Here is a 14,248-nt window from a genome sequence, read left to right as displayed (position 1 = left end):
CCTACTAAGTATAGGCTAGATCTAATGACTCACTCTTAATGAACAGAATGTAGTGGGCTGTCATCCTGAGATTAGGTTAAAATCTTGATAGTTCAGTTGGTAAAGAATCTACCTGCAATGCAGAAGACCCCAGTTCAATGCCTGGGTCAGGAAGATCCACTAGAGAAGGGATAGACTAACCCACTCCAGTATTCTTGGCTTCCATTGTGGCTCAGCTGGTAAAGAATCCACCTGCAATGTGGGAGACCTGGGTTTGATCCCTGGGATGGGAAGATCCCCTGGAGAAGGGAAAGGCTACCCACTTCAGTATTGTGGCCTGGAGAATTCCATGGACTGTATAGTGCATGGGGTCACAAAGAGTCGGACATGACTGAGCAACTTTCATTTTCACTAATGAGGTTAAAATTAAAAATAAAAAGACTATGGTTTCCATCTTGGAGGCTATCATTCTCTCGCTGCCAATTTTTGAGCAGCCCTGTAGGGAGATCCACATGGCAAGGAACGGATGTTTCTGGCCAGTAGCCAATGAAAGCCTAAGGCCTGCTAACACCATGTGAGTGATAATGGAAGCAGATACCCCCCACTCTTCAGTCCAGGCTTCAGATGAGGCTATAGCCCTGGCCAGCACCTTGACTGCAGCTTTAGGAGAGAATAAAGTAGAGTTACCCAACTAAGCAAGGTACATATTCCTGACCCTTTGATCTCTCACAGGAATGGTAAGAAAATAAACATTTGTTGTTTTCAGCCACTACATGTTGGGGTGATTTGGTGTCATAGCAATGATAACAAATAAACCACATTTTGTTTATCCATTCACCAGTTGATGGACATTTGGACTGTTTCTAGGTTTTGGCTCTTATGAATAATACTGCTGTGAACATTCACATACACATGTCTCAAAGGACTTTTCTTATGGCACCAAGTTCACCCAGCTTTTACTATTGCTACAGTTTCAAATACAACTTTGGTTTTTTAACCATTTCCTTGCTTAAAACAGTTTCTTATCCTGTCAAATAAAATTGTGCAATTTACCACCTACATCCTTCAGTAATATTTTAAATCAGAACACAGTATGTTGGAGAATAAATTGCTGCTGCTGTTGCTAAGTCGCTTCAGTCATGTCCGACTCTGTGTGACCCCCTAGACGGCAGCTCACCAGGCTCCCCCGTCTCTGGGATTCTCCAGGCAAGAACACTGGAGTGGGTTGCCATTGCCTTCTCCAGGAGAATAAATAGACTTGATTAAAAAAAAAAAAATTAGGGTCAATCTGTACAGAGTACTGTCTCTTGATAGAGTATTTAATGTTGTAGGAGTTAAAATATAATTTAGGGATAGAAGTGACTATTTGTTTACTTTAATTTTAGCATACCCTAGATATAGGGTAAAGGGTAGTTTTGTACCCTGGGAGAATTAGGAGCATATTTTCTTTTGTCACTTCCGTGCTCTCCAAAAATCTACTATACCTGCACAGTGGTACCTGTACGCCTTTATTTCTTAGCTAAGGATACAGTTACCTCAACAACGTGTTCAGTATTTCCTTTGCCTAGCCAAGACATGGACCATTTTCTAATAGTCAGCACCTAATGAACCCTCACCATGGCTGGCACTGTTCTAAACCCTTCACATGCATTTCACTTCATTTAATCCTTACAATGATCTTAATCACAACTCCAGGAGGTAACTACTCATAACAAGATAAACTTTTGCACAATTTTAGGGGATGCCATTGACACTGTGGTCTGTAACAATGGGATCCCCGGAATTAAATAGTGCTAGGCTGCCTAAAGATACTATCTATTAGACTATCTACTTTACAGATGAAGAGGCACAGAAAAGTTAAGATTCTTGTCCAAGTTCACCCACTTTGTAAGTGGCAGAGCCAGAGTTTAGACCTAGGTTATCTGGCTTCATCCAAGATACGATCTCATAATTATTATACTCTTCTGAGGAATCTCAATTTTTGGTTTTAAAAAAAAGTTATGTTAGTTATGGTCATCTTAGATAATTATTCCTCAGGCATTGTTTCTCAAGGAGTGGTGAAGTTTGAGAACTACTGTTTTTAGGGAATAACTTCGTTGTTGTTGTTGTTTTAAGGAAAAATATTAAAAATTTTTTTTTCCATTTGTTTTAGAGCAAGTTTATTTCAAATAGCCTACTCAAGTTAGTTCAAGTGTTTATCATTCTCTTGATCTGTTATTTAAGAAATATTGATCTTATGGAATTCAAGGAGAAATCGAGGGGTGGAAGCAGGATGGTCACTCTTTCTAGCTCCCCTGTGAAAAATGATGCAGCTAACCACTCTCTAGGTTTCTGTGCATTCACTCTCAAATGTTCAAAAAGGAGAATTTGATCGGTTTAACTGCAAGGTAGGGTGCATCTCCTTGGGCCAACCAAGGTCTGCCCATTACTTACTTGCCGAAGTCCAGAGGAGAGGTGGGATCACATAGCACAAACAGGCCAGCAAGGGCTCTGTTGTGATGGAGGCAAGGGTCAGAATCTTTTAGAATAGAGGATGGGTAGAATCAATGATCTGTGTCTCTAACACACAATTTATGCCTAAAATTATGCAGTAAAAAGAAAAGAATGCATTTCATTCCATCATGTTAATTATTCAACAAGTGGCATTTGATATTCTTAATTGGCTTAGAAAAGGAAGAAGATATGGGCCTGGCTTGAGAACATAAGACCAATGGCAGGGTAGCAATGGGTGAGATTCAATGAATTTCTCCATTAATTGACAACACAGACACCCAAGAAACATCCAGTAACAATTAAATAAAATAAAGGGGAGAATTATTTTCTATGACCAGTCAACTGAATTAAGGTTAGCATTTTTTTCTTTTAGAGATCTGAAGTTTTTTTTAACAGAATGTAAAATGCAGTATTTATTAATGTGAAAATAAAGCCAGTGGTAGTTCAGACTTGTTTAAAATGACATCATTGGTTGAATTACACATTGTATCTCGCTATTTCCTGAACAATGTATGTAACCTTTGAATAAATGCTGACTGGAACTGTTGTGGCTGTTTTTCTACCTCTGCCACAATTGACTGGATCAGAGGTAGACATCCGACTAAGGAGAAATAAGCCATTTTGGCCAGTAAGATTTTCTATCTCATGCAGTGTTATTTTAACAACTCCTTTAAAAATTACATATTATTTAACACCACCTGTACAGATGGTAAAATCTATAAAGAATAACAAGAGAATGATTATCTCAAAAGAACAGTATAGGACTTCCCTGGTGGTCCAGTGGCTAAGACTCCACACTCACAATGCAGGGGCCCTGGGTTCCAGCCCTGGTCAGGGAACTAGATCCCACATGCCGCAACTAAGAGTTCACATGCCACAGCTAAAGATCCCACACGCTGCAACTAAGACCTGGGGCAGCCAAATAAATAAATATATTTTGAAAAGCAGTGTAACAGTTACCTCTGCAAGTGTGTGTTCAGAGAGGTGCAGATAAGGAGCTTCTAAGATATGGCCCACTCCAGTACTCTTGCCTGGAAAATCCCATGGACGCAGGAGCCTGGTAGGCTGCAGTCCATGGGGTCGGTAAGAGTCGGACACGACTGAGCGACTTCACTTTCACTTTTCCCTTTCATGCATTGGAGAAGGAAATGGCAACCCACTCCAGTGTTCTTGCCTGGAGAATCCCAGGGACGGGGGAGCCTGGTGAACTGCCGTCTATGGGGTCGCACAGAGTCGGACACGACTGAAGTGACTTAGCAGCAGCAGGATATGGCAGTTTTCTATTTCTTAGTCTGGGTGGTGGTTCAGTTCAGTTCAGTTCAGTTCAGTCGCTCAGTCGTGTCCAACTCTTTGCGACCCCATGAATCGCAGCAAGCCAGGCCTCCCTGTTATAGTTACTTTGAATATGTACTCATACATATTATTTTGTGCCTTCTTGTTCTATATGACACAATTTCTCAAATAGAAAAAACAAATTTTTACTTGAGTAAATTCAGTATGTTTCTATTTATTCAGGCAAATATGTTTCAAGACCCATAGTTACTAAAGATAGTTTCATAGTAGTAGTATTCAAATAGCATGTGTGTGTGTGTCTGTGTGTGTGTGTGTTTAAACATGCTATTCAAACTTCACTGGATTCCAGGGCTGGAAGAAACCTGAGAAATTTTCTAGTTACTTCAAGGTCTTTATTTAACAAAGATAAAATTGAGAACCAGAAAATTAAATAACTCACCCATTTTCTTCTTCTATTTCAGTATCCTGGGTTCTTTCGACTAAACCATACTACTTCCCTAACAAAAGAAGAGATAGAAAATGCGCATATCAAAGATTCAATTATTTTTGAGGATTATTTTATTCTTAGGAGACTTGTCTGCCTCAGAACTGAAAATAAATTCTCCTATGTAATATAATATCTATACAGAAGCAGCATTTTATATCATGATTGCTGGATATCAAGAACATCCAGAAAAGAAATTACCACAATTTAAAATGAAATTCTGCTGACAACTACTAAATTTCCTTCCCTGTTTATTAATTTTAACTCATACAATAAAATGAATTTAACGATAGAGCAATTCGTATGAGTATGGAAAAATTGCTTCCTCTTTACTAAACCCATCAAAGGTAATTGAAGATTGTAAAAATTGGCTTATTTTCACTAATGGAAGACACATCACCATGTCTGATGTTATAACCTGTTACTTAGAAAAGAAAATTGCAAAATGCATACAGACAGGACCGGCCACATTATTTGCAGGGTCCAGTGAAAAGTGAAAATACAGTGCCTTGTTCAAAAAGTAGAAAAAGTGCCAACTCACTATAATATTAAAGATACCAAAATATAAAACATTTTTAAATTTTCTTCTCTTTCACCTCATCATGGTGTATTTTTATTAGCCACTTAATGTCCTGCTTCCTTGCACAGGGATACTTTCAAGGCACCACTCAAAAGCACCCTGGGGCACCATTCCACAAATGTGTGTACTCACCATTCATTAGCTGCTAAGTTCACCTCTCACAGGTGTAGGAGTTAGGAGCTGAGTCCTGGGCAGGAGCAGAAGTCAACCTTCCTTCCCATGGCATGCCACCCAAACCCATGGCAGAGGGGCAATCCCCAAAGGATTGCAACCTCCACTCCAGGAGGCTTTCGGTACCCAGATAGGGGAGTAAGAGCTTGCCCCTGTTAAGACATCCATCAAATGCACTGTGATGCTGCCAGCTCAGGGCAGAGATGGGCCACTGTCATGCCTGCCCCAAGATGCTGCAGGTATGTGCCAGACTGACCTCCAACCCCTACTCGACGGGGACCCGTGTTCCTGCTGGAGGATGCGGGTAGAATGCAACCTTCTACATTCCCCCATGACCCAGGTGCCACTCTAGGCACCTGTGTTTTTTATTTCTTTATCTTCCTGCTGCTGCTGCTGCTGCTAAGTCGCTTCAGTCATGTCCGACTCTGTGCGACCCCAGAGACGGCAGCCCACCAGGCTCCCCCGTCCCTGGGATTCTCCAGGCAAGAACACTGGAGTGGGTTGCCATTTCCTTCTCCAGTGGATGAAAGTGAAAAGTGAAAGTGAAGTTGCTCAGTCGTGTCCGACCCTCAGCAACCCCATGGACTGCAGCCTACCAGGCTCCTCCATCCATGGGATTTTTCAGGCAAGAGTACTGGAGTGGGGTGCCATTGCCTTCTTCCTAGTCATGGCTTAATAATTGGCCTTATATTATATAAGTCTAATCAACAATTTAAAAAATAGGGCTCCAAACTATTGAGAACTTACTTAAATGAGATCAAAATTTTCATTGGAAATAACATACAATGGGAGATGAGGATATCCATGATCATAAAAGGGTAGGCCAAGAATTACATTAGGCAAAAATGTGATGAAATTGAGTAGAATATGACCAGCCTGTCACACAAAGGAACAGCACCTTAACCATGCCCTCTCCTCACTGTCAGGGTGTACACTGTGGTACCAATGTTTGTTTAAACCTGTTGGCAGTATGCTTTGCCTCCAAACAAACAAACATTTCTGAAATGCCTGTTCCATCAAAACTACAAATACTTTCCTTTTACTTTTTCTCTGAAGGCTTTGTTCCCTTTTAATTGAAGAAGCTAACTAACCTCAAGTGTGTAAGTGTAAAATGGGATAGACCCTACTAATATCTCCCTTCCTAGTCAACATTTAGACATTTGAAACAGATATTTTGAAGAGACAGTCTCCTAAGCCAAAAGGAGGGCTCTAATTATATGAATTTTTGTCATTTTTATGGTCCCTTTCCCAACACATCTCTCAGTTACTTGAACAGGTCTTTATTAGTTCTGCTAATCATACTCCTTAAAACTTTCCTTATGTAACCCTGTCCAGAAAGCCTCCATTTTGGCCCCATGTCAACTTTAAAGTAGGAATCAGAATATATTCAAGTTCCTTCCAAAGAAAACCCACCCTTCAAATACTTAAAAGCAATTTAGATTATTCTGAAGATTTTGTAAAGGAGCCAAGGGAGGGTTTTATAAACCATGGCGTAGAGCACACAATTTTATTAATGTCCCCACTCCAATTTGTCTTCTTTCTCTTGTCCTATAGGGGAAGGGCTAACAGAGAGTCAACATTTTCCCACAGAGGGGCCAGCCTCCAGATCTTCCTCTACATACCACTGCTCCTATTATCAGTTATCATCCTATATCCATTCTTTATAGCTGTAGTCTCAACCCAGATTATTGGTCTGAGGATGAGTGTCTCTTAGCCAATACATTAGACCAGGAGGTCCTAAAAATAATGGATCTTTAGACACATAATTTCTGTTTTGTGCATTGATAGGGTGTGGCTGATGGAGAAGGAAATGGCAACCCACTCCACTGTTCTTGCCTGGAGAATCCCAGGGACAGGGGAGCCTGGTGGGCTGCCATCTCTGGGGTCACACAGAGTCAGACACGACTGAAGTGACTTAGCAGCAGCAGCAGCAGGGTGTGGCTGAAGACTAGAGAGAAAATAGAAATGGCATTGATACAACCTGAGGAACATGGATTCTTAGGTGAAGAAACAAGCACATCAGCTTAAAATAGAGTTGTATTTGAAACTTCTGGGTTTGTTTATTTGTTTGTTTTTTTTAATCACAGCATGAAGAAGAAATTGAAACAAAGAGAAATGAAAAGAAAATGGAAAACCCCCAACTTGTGCGGTTATTAGATTTGTTAAATTATTGTCAGTTTAATTTAGTCTTTTCAAAATAAGGCAGTGCAACAAACACACACAAGACCGGTAACTACAAAACTAATTAATTTGACAAATATTTGTTGAGTGTGTATATATGTCAGTGTTCTAGATACTTAGAACACATCAATGAACAAAACAGAGGCTGCTGCCTCTCTGGAGCTTACATTCGTGTGTGTGTGTGTGTGTGTGGTGGAGGGGGTGCATATTTAAGCAAGATATAAGAAATCAGCTATCTAATGTGTTGCAAAATAAAGTACAATACAACCAGGGAAAGGGGATTGGGATTCCTGGGATATGGTTGGGGTAATTTTTCTATAAAATTAGAAGGTCAAGGCAAGTCTCAGTGAGAAAGTAAAATTCAAGCAAAGACTTAAAGAAGGTGAGAGAGTTACCTAAATAGATATCTGGGAGAACATCTCAGGCAAAGAGTAAAGGTCATAGGGCAGGGTGTGCCTGGCATTGTCAAGAAAAAGCAGGGAAGGCAATGGTGGTGGTAGTGATGAGGCGAGATTATGAAAGACTTGGTGGACTATTAGGACTTCAGCATTCTTCTAAGTGAAATGGGGAAGCCATTGAATAGTTTTGAGCTCAGGAGTAATATGAACTGCCAGTTTTTGAGAGGATTAATCTGACTGCTGTGGTAGGAAAATACTGCACGGGGACATGAGTAGGTGTAGAGGGTTGGGAGGCTAAGTTATTTGGTGAGGGGTGATTGTGGTTTTGACCAAGGTGGTGGCAGTAGAGGTGGGGAGAAGGGGTCAGAGTCTAGAGATATTTTGAAGTTATGAAAGAAATAGAGGCACCAGAGTGAAAATGGACCATAGTTACTAAAAATGCCTGACTCTAAATGCAACACTGCTATGGATCTAAAAGTTGCATATACTATGATTTGGAATCTCTTTAATGCTCTCTGCCTTCTATAAACATATGCTTCATTTATCAAGAACTATTTCCACAACTGCAGCATTTAATTTTGAAGAAACTCTATTTACTGCAGATAAATTTACTTTACTCTTCTAGCAGTGGAAAATGGTTTTATTTGCCTTTACACGTGCAATCATTTTAGGCAATTTCTAAAGCTGAAGTAGGTTGACTTTTCAGTTGTTTATTTAAAAATAATATCAGACATGAAGAGATTTAGAAAACATTGAACTATTTTGCCTGGGCTAGGAAGTAGCAGATCCAGATTCAAACCTGAGCCTGTCTAAATCTAGGGCTTTAAAAACTGCACACACTGTCTCTCTGCTTCATTGCTACATAAAAAGAAAATGGCATTTTAGCACTTTCTTAATTCTGAGAATGACTGAAGCTTCAGAACTATCTCTGTCTTTCTTCATTTCGGATGCTCCAACAAAATATAATAAACTGGATGACTTACAAACAACATTTATTTCTTACAGTTCAGGAGTCTGGAAATTCCCACAGTTCGGTGTCTGGTTAGAATCTGGTTCCTGGTTCATAGATTACCATCTTCTTGCTGTAATCTGACATGGTGGAAGGGGTAAGGGAACTCTGAGAGGTTTTCTAGTGTTGGTTGCTCAGTCGTGTCTGACTCTTTGCAACCCCATGGACTGTAGCCCACCAGGCTCCTCTGTCCATGGAATTCTCCAGGCAAGAATACTGGCGTGGGTAGCCATTCCCTTCTCCAGGGGATCTTCACAACCCAGGGACCAAATCCAGGTCTCTTGCATTGCAGGTAGATTCTTTACCATATGAGGCACCAGGGAAGCCCAGAGAGGTCTTTTATAAAGGCACTAATTCCATTCCTTAGGATTCTACTCTCATGACCTAATCACTTTCCAAAGTTCTTACCTCCTAAAACTATTACTTGAGGCATTAGGAGTCAATCAGATTAATTAGAGGGGACACAGATATCAGCCCATAGGTAGGTAGGTAGGTAGGTGAAGTCGCTCAGTCGTGTCTGACTCTTTACGACCCCACGGACTGTAGCCTACCAGGCTCTTCCTTCAGTGGGATTTTCCAGGCAAGAGTACTGGAGTGAGTTCCCATTTCCTTCTCCAGAAGATCTTCCCGACCCAGGGATCAAACCCAGGTCTCCCACATTGTAGGCAGATGCTTTACCATCTGCCTACAAGAGCTACCTTGTTAGCAATCAGTGTAGTTTTAAATGTGGCCATATTTTAATGAAGTTTCATTGGTCATATTCTGAGCCTGAGTCTCCCCATCTTTAATCTGAGAGAAGGAATCTAGGTCAGTGATTTTTAAAGTCTTTAAAAATTCCAACTCTCTCAAGGCAGGACATATTCCATCACTAACAGGGATTCATTGTAGTAGAAGTTCTCAGTGAGGTGGAAGTGGAAGAGGGCCTGGGAGTTTAATAGAGCTTGGCCCTGAAGATTCGGATATTACTTCCATTCATTATGTTAGATCAGTGGGTTTTCAAATTGTGTACTGGGGGTACATTGGCTGGAAATGCCTGAGCTTTTTTGGTCCTTCTCTGCATGTCAGTATTCACCCATCTTCAACCAGAGAAGGTATACTTTGATCATTTGATAGAGTTGGGCTCCATGTAAGATTTCACTCAAAAAAAAAAAACAAAACAAAACACAAACCCAAAACTACAACTGCTCTTTTTTGAATGGTCTAAAAACTACTGTTCTAATTCAATGCTTCTCATACTTCAACAGGTAGATGAATCATCTGGGCAATATTTTAAAAATGCATAATCTTAATCAGTGGGCCTGGGGTGGGACCTTAAGATTCTCCATTTCTATAAACTCCCTGGTGATGCCAATGATACTGAGTGAGCTCAGATCACACTTTGAGTTGCAAGGATTAGAATTAGCTCTAAGATGGTTTAACCTCTAATATTAAATAATTTTTCTGTTCAACCCAAAAGACTGCTTAGGAAAGATTTTCCCCACAATGATCTTAAATGGTAAATTTAAGATCATTTCCCAAAATGGTAAATTTTGATTTTCTAGATTTCATCTTCCCCTCCCCTGAAAGCTTCAGTCCATCTGCCTCTGTCTTTACATTTATCGGTCTCATTCTCTCCGTGCCTCTTCTCTCTCTTTCTCCTTTTGAAAGGTAAATATATAACCTTGTGGACATGCATTTTAAAATCGTTATATGTACACACTGTGCCTCAACCAGTTCATCTCAAGAAGAGCTAACTATGGAGGGTCTGGGAAATTTGCCACAAGCCAGTTATATATAGGTAGTTACTGTGACATGCTCTTCTAAATTTAGCATCTTAATGAACTTCTCCAGATTAAGGAGTAACTGTCTTGCACTCTCCCATCCTTTGTGTAAAAAATTTAGCACATACTTAGACTGATTATTTTCTTTCCTGTGCTAGAACATTTAAACAGTCCTTTTCTCAAATTTTTCTTAGACTACTTTTTCTCCACATTATTCTTTTTCTACATGTGGGGTGGGGAGTGGGGGGGTGATTATCCCCTCTCAGAAGAACTTTGTTACCAGAGCTGACCACCCCCGCCTACCATGTGCCACTCAAGCCACTATATAGCCCTGTATCTCCACATCCAACTGTTTGATGCAGAGGTCAGAGAAGTTTTTCTTGAAAGGATTAGATAGTATCCACTTTGGGATTTGTGGTCCATAGGTTCTCTGTTGCAACTACCCAACACTGTCCTTGTAAATGCCAAAGCAGTCACAGACAACATGTAAATGAATATGTTTGGCTGTGTTCTAAAAGCAGAAGACAGGGGCTTCGCTAGTGGTCTAGTGGTTAAGAATCCACCTTGCAATGCAGGGGACAGGGGTCTGATCTTTTGTCCGGGAAGATCCCATATATCTTGGAGCAGCTTAAGCCGGTGCACCACAACTACTGAGCCCAAGTTCTAGAGCCTCAGAGCCACAATTCCTGAGCCCATGCACCACAAATAGTGAAGCTTGCATCCCTTAGAGCCTGTGCTGTACAACAAGAGAAGTCACGGCAATGAGAAGCCCTCGCACCACAACTTGAGAGTAGCCCCTGCTCGTCATAACTAGGGAAAGCCCAGGCACAGTGATAAGACCCTGCACAGCCTGAATAAATATATTAATTAAATATATATACATTTTAAAAGCCCAAGACAGGACAGATTCGTCCCATCCCAACCCCGCCTCAGACTGTAGCTTGCTGACCCCTGATCTACATGCTTGTTGATAGTACCAGTCAGATTACAGTCCCTGGGAATTTGGAGTTGGAACCCTGCGGCTGAGTTAAGTAATAACTGGGTTGTTAAGCAGTAAAGTTGGGCAAACTGGGAAGGGGCCAGGGTTGGAGAACTGGGATCACTATTTGAGACAGTCATGGGACACATGCAAGCAGAAAACAAGCAGAGAAGCCAATCTGTGGAGAGAAGCAGACAAGTGAAGAAACACCACCATGAGAGAGAGCAGTGGGGAAGGAGAGTTCTTGCAAAGTTGGCTGTGCTCCCCACAGTTGTGTCTCATATAATCCCTGCCTATTTTTATATTCATTCCTCCTTTCCTTTAGCCAGCTGGCATGAATTTCTGTTTCTTGCAACTAGATAACCCTTAACTCCATCAGTCTTTTATATTCTAGACATTCCAAATGACTGGCAATTCTCTGACTTGCACAGTCATCTCTCGTACAACCAGGTTTGCCACTGCCACCCCCACACTGTCACTTCTACTCTATATTCTTTTCTTGTGTCACTTTGCTTAGGCATCATCTGTGGCTGAGTTAGGACTCAGTTCCATTACTTCTTATGTGCAGCTCTATCACTGCACTTATTAGTACCAAATCATATTTTTTGATTTGCTTGTCTGTAATTTTAACTATAGCTTTCATCTCTGTGCTAAGCGTGGTGCCTGGCATATAGTAGGAACTTTATATGTATACGACAACTAAGAACTTTATAAGTCAACTTTATATGTTGACTTAATTAATGAGGTAAAGGTACACACTGGTACACAGATATGTAAAATATAGATACGTTCCAATCAGTCTAAAGGCTTAGGATCCTTGGATGTCCATTCCAGCTTCAGGAGCCCAAACAGAAATAATGTAAGTGATGAATTTGTTCATATGCAAAGGATTATAGAAATGGCCTCAATATGTTCTTACACTCAGTTTTGCTAAAAGTGTTCAAATCTAAACTCTTACTGAAATTTTTGTCTGCCTATTTTATCAGTAACTGAATATGTTACCCTTTTCCACCAAAATTGTAAATTTTTATTCTTCCTTGTTATTCTGTAATTTCTGCTTTATGTGCCATGAGGTTACGTTACTAGAACAACACAAACTTAGAATTAAAAAAAATCTTCCTGGCCAATTAAATCTTTATCATTATGAAGACTCTCCCGTTATCTCTAGTACTACTTTTTTTTAGTCTACTTAATCTATTCTAGCTTTCTTTTGGTAGTATTTCATAGTTTAGTTTTTTTCCATCCCTTTTCTTTTGCATTTTTAGAGTCTAGATTATATCCCTTCTAAACAGCACATAGGTGGATTTTGAATTTTTGTTGAGGCTGACAGTCTGTGCTAGCTGGTTACAAGGCCAGTGGCCCCAGATTCATCATACCTCCTAATATTTATGTCCTTAACTATTTCTCTCCCCTTGACTCTGGTATAAACCTGTAATTTACTTTATCCAGTAGAATGTGGCAGAAGTGCCAGTGTGCTAGTTCCAAGCCTAATCCTTCTGGAAGCCCTGAGTTTGTATATAAGAAGTCTGCCTCTCTCCCAGGAGAGACTATTTGGAGAAGCACATGGAAAGGAAGTCATGAAACTATACAAAAATCAAAGAATCCAATCAACAGTGAGAACCGGTGTCCTATACATATGATCTAAGTTAAGCTGGTCCGTCCTAACTGAGGTACCAGACATGAGAGTGAAGCTATCTGGGCTGTTTTAGCCCCAGTAGAAATCACCCACAGATGAGATGAGCCATTCCCTTTGTGTTCTATCCATGATCCCAACCCATAGAATCACAAAATATAATAAAATGGTGGTAGTTTAAAGTTACTAAATTTGGGGGTAGTTTGTCACACAGCAATAGGTAACCAAAAAAAACTTTTTCATTAAATTATGAGCTCTTTTCACTTAATGTAATCAGTGAGATATTTGAGTTTAAATCCACCATCTTATTAAGTACTTTCTATTTGTCGTGCCTATTACATAATACCATGTTTCTCCTTTCTCACACTTAGATTGATTACCTTTTATTACTCCATTCTCTCTCTCCTTTTAGGTTGGAAATTGTATGATGTGATGATTAATTTTATGTGTCATTTTGGCTGTACTATAGTGTCCAGATAGTTGATCAAACATTATTCTAGATGCTTCTGTGAAGGTGTTTCTTGGATAAGACCAACATTCAAATTAATGCACTTTGAGTAAAGCAGATTACCCTCCATAACAAGGGTGAGCTTCATCCATTCAGCTGAAGGCCTTAATAAAACAAAGACTGATCTCTGAGCAAGAAGGAATTCTGCCAGCACACTGCTTTTGGACTCAAACTGCAACTCATCCTTGGCTTCCAGCCTGCTAGAATACCCAGCAGATTTTGGACTTCCAAACCCCTCCATAATCACTTGAGCCAGTTCCTTAAAATAAATATCTCTCTTTTTCTCTCTCTCCGCTCCCCACCACCCACATTCTGTTAGTTCTTTCTCTCTGGAGAAACTTGACTAATACACATAGTATGTATTATTCTCTTTATTCTCTTAGTGATTATTCTAGTGATAGCAAAATGTATTCTTAACTTAGTCTATTATTAATTTTACCTTTTCCCATTCGCCTAGACAATGCACAGATTTTAGAACACTTGATTCCATTTCCCCTCTCCTGATTTTATGTCATTTAGCCATGTTCTACTCTTTTGTGAGCCCATGGACTACAGCCTGCCAGGCTTCTCTGTCCATGGGATTGCCCAGGCAAGAATACTGGAATGAGTTGCCATTTTCCTCTCCAGGGGATCTTCCTGACGCAGGAATTGAACCCACATCTCCTGCATGACAGGTGAATTCTTTGCCATGAACCACCTGGGAAGTTCATTTACCATTTGTGTACGTTTAAATACAGAAGACATTACTACAATCGATATAAATAGTCAATATCAATATTC

Source organism: Bos mutus, chromosome 11 (genome assembly GCF_027580195.1).
Source record: "Bos mutus isolate GX-2022 chromosome 11, NWIPB_WYAK_1.1, whole genome shotgun sequence".
NCBI lineage: Eukaryota > Metazoa > Chordata > Mammalia > Artiodactyla > Bovidae > Bos > Bos mutus.
This window is presented reverse-complemented; position numbering follows the sequence as displayed.